This window comes from Muntiacus reevesi, chromosome 4 (assembly GCF_963930625.1).
Source record: "Muntiacus reevesi chromosome 4, mMunRee1.1, whole genome shotgun sequence".
NCBI lineage: Eukaryota > Metazoa > Chordata > Mammalia > Artiodactyla > Cervidae > Muntiacus > Muntiacus reevesi.
This window is the reverse complement of record NC_089252.1, coordinates 6,567,336-6,580,371: the sequence shown is the minus strand read 5'-3', so window position 1 is coordinate 6,580,371 and position 13,036 is coordinate 6,567,336.

Genomic DNA, 13,036 nt, shown 5'->3' with positions numbered 1-13,036 from the left:
AATCATGATTGCCGGGAGAAATATCAATAACCTCAGATGTGCAGATGACACCACCCTTATGGCAGAAAGTGAAGAAGAACTAAAGAGCCTCTTGATTAAAGTGAAAGAGGACAGTGAAAAAGCTGGCTTAAAGCTCAACTTTCAGAAAATTAAGATCACAGCATCCGGTCTGATCACTTCATGGCAATTAGATGGGGAAACAATGGAAACAGTGACAGACTTAATTTTCTTGGGTTCCAAAACCACTGCAGATGGTGATTGCAGCCATGAAGTTAAAAGATGCTTGCTCCTTGGAAGAAAAGCTATGACCAACCTAGACAGCATATTAAAAAGCAGAGACATTACTTTGCCAGTGAAGGTCCATCTAGTCAAGGCTATGGTTTTTCCAGTAGTCATGTATGGATGTGAGAGTTGGACCATAAATAAAGCTGAGCACCAAAGAATTGATGCTTTTGAATTGTGATGTTGGAGAAGACTCTTGAGAGTCCCTTTGACTGCAAGGAGATCAAACTAGTCAATTATAAAGGAAATTAGTCTTGAATATTCATTGGAAGGACTGATGCTGAAGCTCCAATACTTTGGCCACCTGGTGTGAAGAATTGACTCATTAGCAAAGAGAGACAGATTGAAGACAGGAGGAGAAGGGGATGACAGAGAATGAAATGCTTGGGTGGCATCACCGACTTGATGGACATGAGTTTGAGCAAGCTCCAGAAGTTGGTGATGGACAGGGAAGCCTGGCGTGCTGCAGCCCGTGGGGTCACAAAGAATTGGACATGACTGAGCAACTGAACTGAACTAAACTGACAATCATGGCACATACTTTCTGAACCAAATGCCAGAACTCATTTTCTGACAAATCCAAATGTGCTTTCAATAATAATAGGGCAAAACTTCTAAAATTGAACCTCTCACAGATTTTCTGGCACCTGTATTGATCCCCTGGAGAAGGAAATGGCAACCCACTCCAGTATTCTTGCCTGGAGAATTCCGTGGACAGAGGAGCCTGGCAGGTTACAGTCCATGGGGTCACAAAGGGTCGGACAGGACTGAACGATTAACACATATAATGATCTTTGAAATAATTGGAGCTAAACTTCCTTCCTGACAAGCACTGATTATGTGTTCGAGATGAGTGATTGCCTTATTTATAGGAATAAAAAATATGTATCTAATTCATTGGTGAGTGGAACTAATTATACAGGACTACATCTTAAAACTTTCAACTACATGTATAAATTTTCTGAGGATACAAGGACTATAAATGATGAAGTGCTAGGCTTGCAACCTTCTTTTTGTTCAAGCCCAGGTTCTCGTGTTTCCTTCCTATCATCCTGTCTGCCAGGGTGACTCGCCATGTCAGGTCCATGTTCTACAAGGGAACCTACAGTCTGCTCACATATCTGTGATCCCCAAGAGAGATGACCTCAGAATAGCTAGCCTTTCAGTATTATACAGCCATACACATGGAACTCAATAGTGTTGGTTTAGCCAAAAAGTTCGGGTTTTTCAGTAAGATATTATGGTTCAGTCTAAACACTAAACTGACAAAAACCAAAAGCAACCATGATGAGCAAAATTATAATCAACTGAAAAATCAAGAGTTTGGGAAATACGTTTGTAAATGCGTGACAAAGCTCTAAGATTAGTAATAGTAATAGTAATAATGCTGCAAAGTGATCTTACAAATTGAGATAGATATAAATGGATAAATGAGAAAATGGGTAAATTATTTGAGCAGGAAATTCAGTGAGGTTTTAAGTACAACTATAAAAATACATATGTAAAATATAAAAACCTTACTGGTAGCTCTAACTATAAATTTATATAAAATTGGCTATCAGAATGCTGATAGGTAACATTATTGATTGGAATATATACACAAATATTTTTAATTGATATGTTAAAGATTATTGCAGCTTTATTTAAGTGCAATATGGGAGTATTTATTTAAATTAAAAGTAGTAATCAGTAATTCTACTTCTGCCAGTTCGTCCCACATGGAGACCACTTGAAGGCCATTATACAGAAAACAGTGGAATGAAAAACTAAAACCTCAAGTTAAGGATCCCCGCAAAAGTGAATAGGGGCAGAAGTTGTGGAATGCAGGTTTCCCTGCGATCTGAATGCAGAGGATTCTCATGAAGCCTTTCGTAAGAGGAAATGACAGAGGAGCAAAGCAGCAATGACCTTAGGGCGTCCTGCTAACGGACGCAGGGGAGGTGAAGCCCGCTGCTTACAGGGTGCGAATCTCTGGAGGCTTGATGTGAAGCTGACGCGGGCCCGGGGAAGGTGCTGGGGGCCCCGCCCCTTGCTCAGGTACCTGCAGCCTCCACAGGGCTTGCTGCAAGACAGACAAAGGCTGAATGCGGTTTCTGCTTTTCTTGGTTATTTTTTTCATAAAAGTGAAAACCCTCTGTAAATTGCTTTGGGTTAGCAAAACATGTACTAACGTGGGTCTTGCGTGAAAACGGAGTGGCATAAAGCAAATTTTTGAAGAGCAGGGGGTACCTGTTTAATATACAGGGGCTTATAAAGAAAATGAAAGAATTGGAACTGTCATCTTGTTTTGGAGGGATTTCTGTTAATTGGGTAAAGCACGATTCCCAGCTGTGAACATAATTCTAATTTTATAGGACAAGGTATAGTGTGTATGTGTCTTTGAATAAACATGCAGTCATATAAGCTGGCAGAAAGTTATGGAAGGACATCACTGACATTGGTTACCTATGGGAGTGATTAGGTCCAGTGGAGGGAAAAGACAATAAAAATTGCAAAAGAGTAAAATAAAGGTGTTTGTGATAACGGAAAACACATAACTTATGATCCTATTTAAATGAAAGTATATCCATGGGGTCATAAAAAGTCAGACATGATTGAAGTGACTAACCATGCATGCATGCATGTGTTAAGAGGTGTTTGTATAGCTTTAGTTCTTTTAAGTAATAGCCTCACTTGCTATCTTTGCATTCATGAGATGGAGTTTGTTTTTGTTAAGTTTCCTGCTATATTCTGAATTTCTGTCCCTGATTATCTCAACCAAACACACCTACTCAAGTCTGTAAAGCATAAAAAGGTAAAATTTGTTTCTATGTTTAATTTATAGATGTGCGTCTCTGTCAGCATAAATACCCACACTTTTCTTTCCCATTGCAGTTATATCAGCATAGTCAATTGCATCGCAGGAGATCTTTGCTTTTTACTGGTTTTTGAAAGGTGTTAAGAAAGTTAAATTAGACAATGAAGCAGAATCCAAGCATCTACAACTGGCTTGCTCTTTTAAATAAGTGTTTTGTCATTGTTTTCAACTTCTAATGTAAAGATGTTTTAGAGACTCTAATTTTGAAGAAAGGAGGAGTGGGGATAATGAGAAAAGGAATAAGATATATGAAAAAAGAGACCAACTGGCGTGGGAAAACTGGATGTTCAGGGAGATTTTCTTCAGGAGGTGACCCTGGAGTTGAGACATTACTAAGTCAGGAGTGCTTGGAGCTGAAGAAGTGATGAAGCCTGAAATCATAAGGCAGGATCAACTTTGCAAGTGAATATAATAAGGAAAAGAAAGCCAGTGCATCTTGCCTGGTTTGTAGTGTAAGAAGAATGCCAGTAGTGAATAGTGAAGTTGGAGGGTTAGGTTTGGTGCAAATCTTTGGGGTTAGGGTGTTCTTTTGGCCAGGTGACAAGTGTAGACTTTGTTAAGGTTTACTGAGATGGCACTGAAAGGTTCTGAGGGATGAGCTGAGGTTTGGGCTGACTCACCTTGTCAAAGATAATGCTGTGAGTTGTTTGGAAAATGCCAGGTGCATGTACACGAGTGGCAACAAGTTGATGATTTAGGAGGTTGTATCTATTGTCCAAATAGCTTGAAATGATGTAATGCTTACAGATACAGGGGCCAGAAGATTTCTGTGACATTTCTTTGAAGTTCTGTGTCCTTTGGGTTTTGATGATGAAATTAGATTAAGATGACATGCACAAGGGAGCAAATACTGAGAGAAATCCCAGATTTTTTAGCTTAAAGCAATAGGAGGGATGAGAGTGTCCTTTGTCAGTATGCGGACGTTTTTCCAGAAAGTGTAACCTTAATAAGTGTGTGTTTATGAACCTTTGTTAGTGAATAGACATTTATATCAAGGAAAGCGCCTGAGGTGACATGTGAAATCAATTTGGGAACAATAAATTGGTATTTTCAGAGTTAACGACACACACAAAAGTAACAATGCTGCTTTGTATTTTGGACCACCAGTGAAATGCTTCTTCATATATAACAAGATATAATTAAAAAGAAATAATAGGATTGCAATACAATAACACTACAGAATAGTTACACCAGTGGAAAAATAATCTGTCTCACTAAAGGCCAGATAAGTGCTTGGCTAAACGAACAGACAGAGAGACCTGCTGGCAGGTGTCCTGAGGCAATTCAGGAGTTGAAAAGAAAATCCTTCTCTGAGAAAAAATCTTCCTAAGAGGAAGGTTAGAGGGCAGACACCCTGGTCAGAGCTGAAAGGTCACTTCCTTGACAAATTCAGCAAATATTTATGCAGGTCAGTGAGATACAAGCAGAAAAAACATAAGGTTCCAGCCTCAGAGCGAAGCCCTGCTCATTTCATACCCACGTGGAGAAGGGCAAGCTCTCCTCCTCCCTCCTCGTCTCCCCTCTGCTCACCTCCTTCCTGACTGAACCTTCCGGATCCTGGAAAATGCTTGCAGCCGCACGCCTACTATTATGCACCAGAGGAGCGGGCCTGACGCCGCCTGTGCAGAGGGGTCTCCGGATGACCTGTACAGAATCACAAAACTTGACTCTCAACTATCATTTGATGATAATAAAGCCATCTCTTTGGGTTTCTCTGGTAGCTCAGATGGTAAAGAATTTGCCTGCAATGTGGGAGACCCGGGTTCAATCTCTGGGTTGGGAAGATCCTCTGGAGAAGGGAATGGCAACCCATCCCAATATTCTTGCCTGGAGAATTCCATGGACAGAGCAGACTGGCGGGTTATAGTCCATGGGGTTGCGAAGAGTTGGACACGACTGAGCGACTAACACTTTCACGTCTTTCAAAACCACCCCTTTATCAGATTTTTTTTCTATGTCCTCTATTTTATCGTATTAGACCTTCGAACGGGAGTGGATCTTTTCCTGCCGTGAATGTAATAAACTGACAAAGTATCACCGTGCACAGAGATTGCAGGAATAGTATCTTCTTTACCTGGTGCTGTTCCCAAATCCTTAACCCAGACTCACTCAGAGTCATGGAAACACTGCATAGGGTCAGTGGTCACTCATTGCATCCCTCCTTCTGGCCTGATGTTGGGTAACTCAACATGAATGAAGCATTCTGGTAAGCCTATTGATTAGTTGGAGACAGATGGGTAAGCAAAGTCCTTCAGGGTGTGATTTATGCTGTGAATTCACAGAGAAGGAATGTGTAGGCCAGCTTTCACTGACCATGTTGCCTAAATTGAGGCTGAATGGTGTCCAAGAGTTAACTTGATGAACAGAGGAGGAAGCTCATTCTGGGTAGAAAATGAAAACACAGGTAAAGACATCCAGGCATGAAAAAACATGAAACTGTCAGGAGGAAGCAAACAAAATCTTGACTTTTAAATATTTTAGCTATTAGTGCATCTCTATTTTCAAGTGGGCATACTCTTGATTTTAAAAAAGTGCTTCAGCATATCTATCCATCTATATATTTTTTTCTTCATTTATATCTAATTATTTAGCATAAAAGTAAACTAAATTTCAAAGTTTTGAAATTGCACACAAAAGTATGTATGTCTCTTTTTTTTTTCCTGATACTTTAGTGGGAGGAATTCAATTTTTGAGATGACATAATAAGCCTGGAAAACAAATTAATGGTAGTGAATATGATTTAATACATTAAAATTGGTTGAATCATTGTAGGAAAAAAAATCACCCTTTAAAAACTAAAAGTAAAGTGGATTCTATTTATATTAACATGCTAATTACTATAAAAGTGAAGTACATATGAGATGAAATTATGAAGAAACTGCAGCAGATTATGACTTTTGTCAAAGTCCTGCAGCTGTAAACCACCAACATCTGTAGTTGAATAATTTCATTTATGATGTTTTGCAACCTGGGAGAACACATGTATTGGAGTGCCTGGGTTGTCTTAATAAGGAGACCATTGGGAAGAACCTAGTAGAAGACCCAGTCTTGCTGGTTGGTTTGGGGAGAGAGTTTAAACCAGTGGGCTTTGCTCTGATTTGGGATAGGGTTAATCCTATGACTGTGTGTCTTCATAAACCTTATCTACAAGGAGAAAAACTAAAACTTGAATAAAAATGTAATTGACAAAGAAGAAGCAAACATGGGTATGAGTCAGAATAGGTGGTATTTGATCATGTTTGTGGCTTGGACACAGTTTTGTCAGTGTTCATATATTGTGACTTGGTCTTGGTTTTCTTTGATCCGCTTGGGTCATTCAGCGGCGTCCTGATACTAGAGTTTTGTGAAACTACTTATTTTTAACACATAATAACAAGCCCTAGTCGAGAGTACCAGACAAGATCCTGAATATCAGGGAAATCTTTCCTGTTTCTGACTTTCAGATTGTGATTCTAATAGCAGATAGTAAAATGGAGAAGAGAAATAAATATCACTAAACATCTCTAAGCTCATCTCAGTGTGGAAGAATGTATAGACAAGTTTAAATGCTCATGCTAAAGCAAGTTCATGTTTGTAATGTACGGGGCAGACAGAAGGTTGATATCCTTAATAGATAGTTTTACAAGTCAAAATGGTAGCTACATTGTTTAGGGAAAAAGAGATAGTTTCCATGAAGACTGATGATAATCCACTGATAAAGATTAAAGGCATTTATAGTGTGACTGATTAATTGTGATTATAAAATGTAATAACCATAAGAAGTACTTTCATTTTGATCCAGCAGTCCAATTAGAAGGAATTTACCCCCAAAAATAACCCATAAATACGCAAAGCCGTGAGTAGGAAAATAGTTGTCATAACATTTTAATCTGTTTATGAAAAATCTCAAGTGTGCAAAATAAGGTAACTATAATAAACTCTCACTAAGCCATCACACAGATGCATCAAATATCAGTATTTTGCTAAGTTTTGTCTATACATATGCATCTTTGTTGTTCTGTGATATTTTGCAACAAAATCCCAGACAACACATCACTGAGGCAATAGACATTTCAGTGTGCTATAAGGTCTTTAAAAAAAATAAACACCATATTATTACCACAGCCTAACATTCTAAATGTATGCATATTGTCTTTATAAATATTTAATAACCAGATCATATGGAATGTATCCTATTTTTCAAAGTGCCCCCATCTTCATCAAACATCAAACTCTAGAGTCCTCACTATTATGCTTGTTACCTCTTATAGGTCTCTTTCTATAACAATAGTCCTTTTCTTTTTTAATGTCAATGATTTGCCAGTAAAACCTGGTTATCTGTTCCTGTAGACTATCCTTCATCCTAGCATTGGCTGAGATCTTCTGTGTGTAGTCACTCAAATCATCTTTCTCATTTATGCATACTACATTGCTTAAGTTGTGTCCGACTATTTGCGACACTTTCAACTGTAACCCACCAGGCCCCTCTGTCAGTGGGATTCTCCAGGCAAGAATATTGGAGTGGGTTGCTGTGCTCTCCTCTGAGGGATCTTCCCAACCCAGGAATCGAACCCATATCTCTTGTGTCTGCTGCATTGGTAGACGGGTTCTTTATGACTAGCACCACCTGGGAAGTTCTTGTATTTCCTGTGAATTCAAAAAGATCTGAGGCTTGATTATATTTGAGACTAATCTTTTAGAATACTTTATAGGTGGTTCTGTGAAATTTCTATTGCTCCTCTATGAAGTACAAAATATCTGACTGTATCACCTTTAATGATGCTGACACTGATTAATGCTCTAAGATGTCATGGACTGTCAGCTTCTCAACACTATTACACCTAATGATTTAGCATTTCTTTGGAAATTGTTGTCTGGACTCATATATCATCTGTGTATAATATTTATTTAATAGTTTAAATGGAAAACAACTTAAATTTAACCATAGAATATTGAATAATTGACATTGACAAATTAATTGACATCCCATAATCTAGCACTATATAACTTTTAAGAAAAAATGTATAAAATACATAGAAATATTCAACATTTTTTCATATTTTTAAAAAGTCATAAAAGCTTTGAATATAATACAATCTTAGAAAATATGATTTTACCTAAATATATATAAATCTGTAACATGAATTTTTATTTTGAAGTTATTTTTCTCCAAAATAATTGTTTCTATGGTGCCTATATGTTAATTTATCATTAATTTCCTATTTATCAAGTATCACTTAAAGTGTAAGTAAAAACAAAGTGCTCTTCTCTGAGAATTTGTATAACCTGGTAAGTCTACTATTATATTGCTTTTTATACCATCACAGTGTAGCCTGTTATTCCAATGCTTTCCAAAGTGAGAACAATTTGCCTTCAATTTAATGCTTAATTTAAATAATGCAATGATAACAAAATGGGCTTATATAAAATTATATTTTCTTAATATCTAGCCACTAAAACTGTTGATCATTTTTCAAATGTTAAATTTCCTTCTCCGCAATCAGATCTGCCACTCTGATTAAGCATTGCCGTTTTGATTTCTGCATGTGGTCGGATGAAGGGTATTCCAGTGGAAAGTACCTCCTTAATTTTGGCTGAAGTATCTTCAAGTCCTCCTCTGATTCCTAGGTTCGTGGTGTGACTTAGAAGGTCCAGGATCTCAAGGCAGTACTGTTACATTCTCTCTCTCTGGCCCAGCTCAGGCCTGAGCCATCAGCTTCCAGAGCGGGCACTTCAAGGCACATTCAGTAGTAGACTGATCATAACAGTTTACACATCACCAATATGAGTAGGTTGCTTTTATTAACAGGCCACTCCTGGTTCTGACAATGGAAGTACTGAGAAGGGTCACTGAAAGCATAGACCTTTTTTGAAGCTAGTGAGGGTCTAAAATAACCTGGGAAAGTGGGACTTAATTTGTCTTTACCACAATCCTCTGTGAATGCTTACTATTAAAAATCAACACCCTTGCTAATACCTGATCTCCCAGTCTTGAGCTCTTTGGTGCTTCCCGTCCCCCGGATACTTTATTTATGCTAAATTACTTGCACTTGAGGAAAATCTCTTAATATTCAATGTTGGTCAAATGTCAAATGCTACAGTAGCTAGCCATCTATTCACTAAGTGATTCTGGAAAGGAAATGTCATTTACATAGTGAAATTAAATGAGTGCCAAGTAAATAGTGTCACATATTGTTATGATACCTGAATCTCACAGAGTATTGATTTTGCAGTTCGCTGTCACCTACTAGAAGTTAATTATTTTAACTTAGGTTTACAGGATACAGAATACTACTACATGAATCCCTCTAGTAAGAGGTAGAAAAACCAGTGTCTGGATCATAATTGTAGTAATTGCTCTCTATAAGAAACTGCTAAATATTTCATGAAACATAATTGTGATTGTATAAATATAATGCCATTTGGTGAGGGTATATGTCTCATTTAAATTTCTTAGTGACTCAAGAAATAAAATCTATTTCTCAAGAAATCGATCTCTTTAGAATAAAAACAGGAGTTCTTTACTATTTGAGCCGACAGGGAAACCCAACAAATAATTTAATTACAATATTTGATATAAAATTTATATCTGGCAATAGTGAATAAAGAAAATTTCCTGCTGTGTTAAGTGTGAAAAAGTAGTGAGAAAAATCTGCAATTGTTACTATGGATTAAGATAAATTCATGTCATTGTTATCTATACTTTCTGGCTTAACCCGATTAATGTTATATTAAACCTGATATTTTTAAGGACATAGAACAGAGGAATTGATACCATAAAATAATGAACAAAATAGTTGTCTTTTTAGGTTGAAACTGAAGCAAATCTTGTCCTTTTCTTGTGAGAATAAATAGTAACTTTGGGGTTTCTGCAGTCTCTTCCTTATTTGAAAGCATAATAATGTGTCCCCTAGAACAGGCTTCCCTAGGATGGGTTCAGTGGTAAAGAACCGCCTCCCAGTGCAGGAGACCCGGGTTCAGTCCCTGGATCAGGAAGATCCCCTGGAGAAAGGAATGGCAGCCTACTCCAATATTCTTGCCTGGAGAATCCCATGGACAGAGGAGCCTGGCAGGCTACAGTCCATAGTGTTGCAAAAGAGTTGGACATGACTCAGCAACTAAACAAGAAGGACTTGGGTCACACAGGAAGAGTTGCCATGCAGGACCTCACTCGTGGATAGGTTAATTCAATCTGAGGAGGATCTTCTTGGCCTTGGCAGGAAAGAAAATGTTTCTCCTGGAGACAGTCTAAGTCAGTGTCCTGACCGTGAGTGTCAGGCTAGCAAAATCAGCGTTTTAACTGTTGAACTTTTCAAATAACTCAGCCTGCCATGTTTCCATGCTACCCAGAAAACTGATTTTTGTTTCCATTCTGAGTTTTTTCAGGATGAGAGACTACCCTTGATGAGAGGGCATGCTTGTATAAACAGTTTAACAGTCCTCTATCTACAAAGAATTAAGCTGATTGGCGTGATGGTTTTTTCCCCAATAGTCTTTGTGAGTGAGGGCACCGTGTCTAAGTCCAGGAGCTCACCCTTAGCCTGACCTTTCCCTTGGGCAGGTTAACCATCGGATGTCAGAGTCTAGAGAGCAAGCATGCAGTCTGTGGATGTGGTCATCCAGGCCTGGTAGTAACTGTTAGGGTGGCCAGCCTCCTAGAACAGAGTTTTCCAACTGATGGGGGTGAGCGGGTTGCAACTTGTGTTGCAACAAGTCGATGCCTCAGCTGTTAACAGCAACCAGAGCAGCCAGAGCTTTGGACGGTGAGCCGACTTCTCCATCCTCTTAGGTGTTGTGTATACTCTCTCTCTTTCTTTTTTCATTTTAATTTTCTTTAACTGTTTATTTCATATCAGAGTATAGCTGATGAACAATGTTGAGATAGCTTCCAATGGACAGCGAAGGGACTCAGTCATACACACACATGTATCCATTCTCTCCAAACTCCCCTCCCATCCAGGCCACCACGAACATTGAGCAGAGTTCCCTGTGCTTACAGCAGGGCCTTGTTGCTGACCCATTTTCAATAGAGCAGGGTGTGAATGTCAGCCCCAAACTGCCCAACTACGCCTTCTCCCCAGCAGCCATAAATTTGTTCTCTAAGTGTGCGCGTCTCCTTCTGTTTTCTAAATAATTTCATTCATAACATTTCTTTTCAGATTCCCCATATAAGGGATGTCATACACATATCTTTTCTTTTTATCAAGTTAAGACATGTAGTTGTTTGACAAAAACTTTTCAAAAACGTATACTTACAAGTCAGATCACATTATAATAGTTAACTAATGTGGTGTTGGTTAACTAATGTGGCATTAGTGAACAAAATACAGTCAGCAAAAACAAGACCAGGAGCTGACTGTGGCTCAGTTCATGAATTCCTATTGCAAAATTCAGACTTAAATTGAAGAAAGTAGGGAAAACCACTAGACCATTCAGGTATGACCTAAATCAAATCCCTTACAATTATACAGTGGAAGTGACAAATAGATTCAAGGGATTAGATCTGATAGACAGAGTGCCTGAAAAACTGTGGACAGAGGTTTGTGACATTGTACAGGAGGCAAGGATCAAGACCATCCCCGAGAAAAAGAAACGCAAAAAGGCAAAAGGGTTGTCTGAAGAGGCCTTACAAATAGATGAGAAAAGAAGAGAAGCTAAAGGCAAAGGAGAAGAGGAAAGATATACCCATTTGAATGCTGAGTTCCAAAGAATAGCAAGGAGAGATAAGAAAGCATTCCTCAGTGATCAGTGCAAAAAAAATATAGGAAAACAATAGAATGGGAAAGACTAGAGATCTCTTTGAGAAAATTAGAGATACCAAGGGAACACTTCATGCAAAGATGGGCACAATAAAGGACAGAAATGGTATCGACCTAAGAGAAGCAGAAGATATTTAGAAGAAGTGGCAAGAATACACAGAAAAACTGTACAAAAAAGATCTTCAAGACCCAGATAACCACAATGGTGTGATCACTCACCTAGAGCCAGACATCCTGGAATGTGAAGTCAAGTGGGCCTTAGGACGCATCACTACAAACAAAGCTAGTGGCGATGATGGAATTCCAGTTGACCTAATTCAAATCCTAAAGGGTGATGTTGTGAAAGTGCTGCACTCAATATGCCAGCAAAATGGGAAAACTCAGCAGTGGCCACAGGACTGGAAAAGGTCAGTTTTCATTCCAATCCCAAAGAAAGGCAATCCCAAAGAATGTTCAAACTGCCCCGCGATTGCACTCATCTCAAACACTAGCAAAGTAATGCTCAAAATTCTCCAAGCCAGGCTTCAACAGTATGTGAACCATGAACTTCCAGATGTTCCACCTGGATTTAGAAAAGACAGAGGAACCAGAGATCAAATTGCCAACACCCACTGGGTCATCAAAAAAACAAGAGAGTTCCAGAAAAACATCTGTTTCTGCTTTATTGACTATGCCAAAGCCTTTGATTGTGTGGACCGCAATAACTGTGGAAGATTCAAGATATGGGAATACCAGACCTCCTGACCTCCCTCCTGAGAAATACATATGCAGGTCAAGAAGCAACAGTTAGAACTGGACATGGAACTACAGACTGGTTCCAAATTGGAAAAGGAATACATCAAGGCTGTATATTGTCACCCTGCTTATTTAACTTATATGCAGAGCACATCATGCAAAATGCCAGGCTGGATGAAGCACAAGCTGGAATCACAATTGTCGAGAGAAATATCAATAACTTCAGATGCACAGATGGCACCACTCTTACGGCAGAAAGCGAAGAAGAACTAAAGAGCCTCTTGATGAAAGTGAAAGAGGAGAGTGGAAAAGCTGGCTTAAGGCTCAACATTCAGAAAACAGATCATGGCATCCAGTTCTATCACTTCATGGCAAATAGATGGGGAAACAGTGGAAACAGTGACAGACTTTGTTTTCTTGGGCC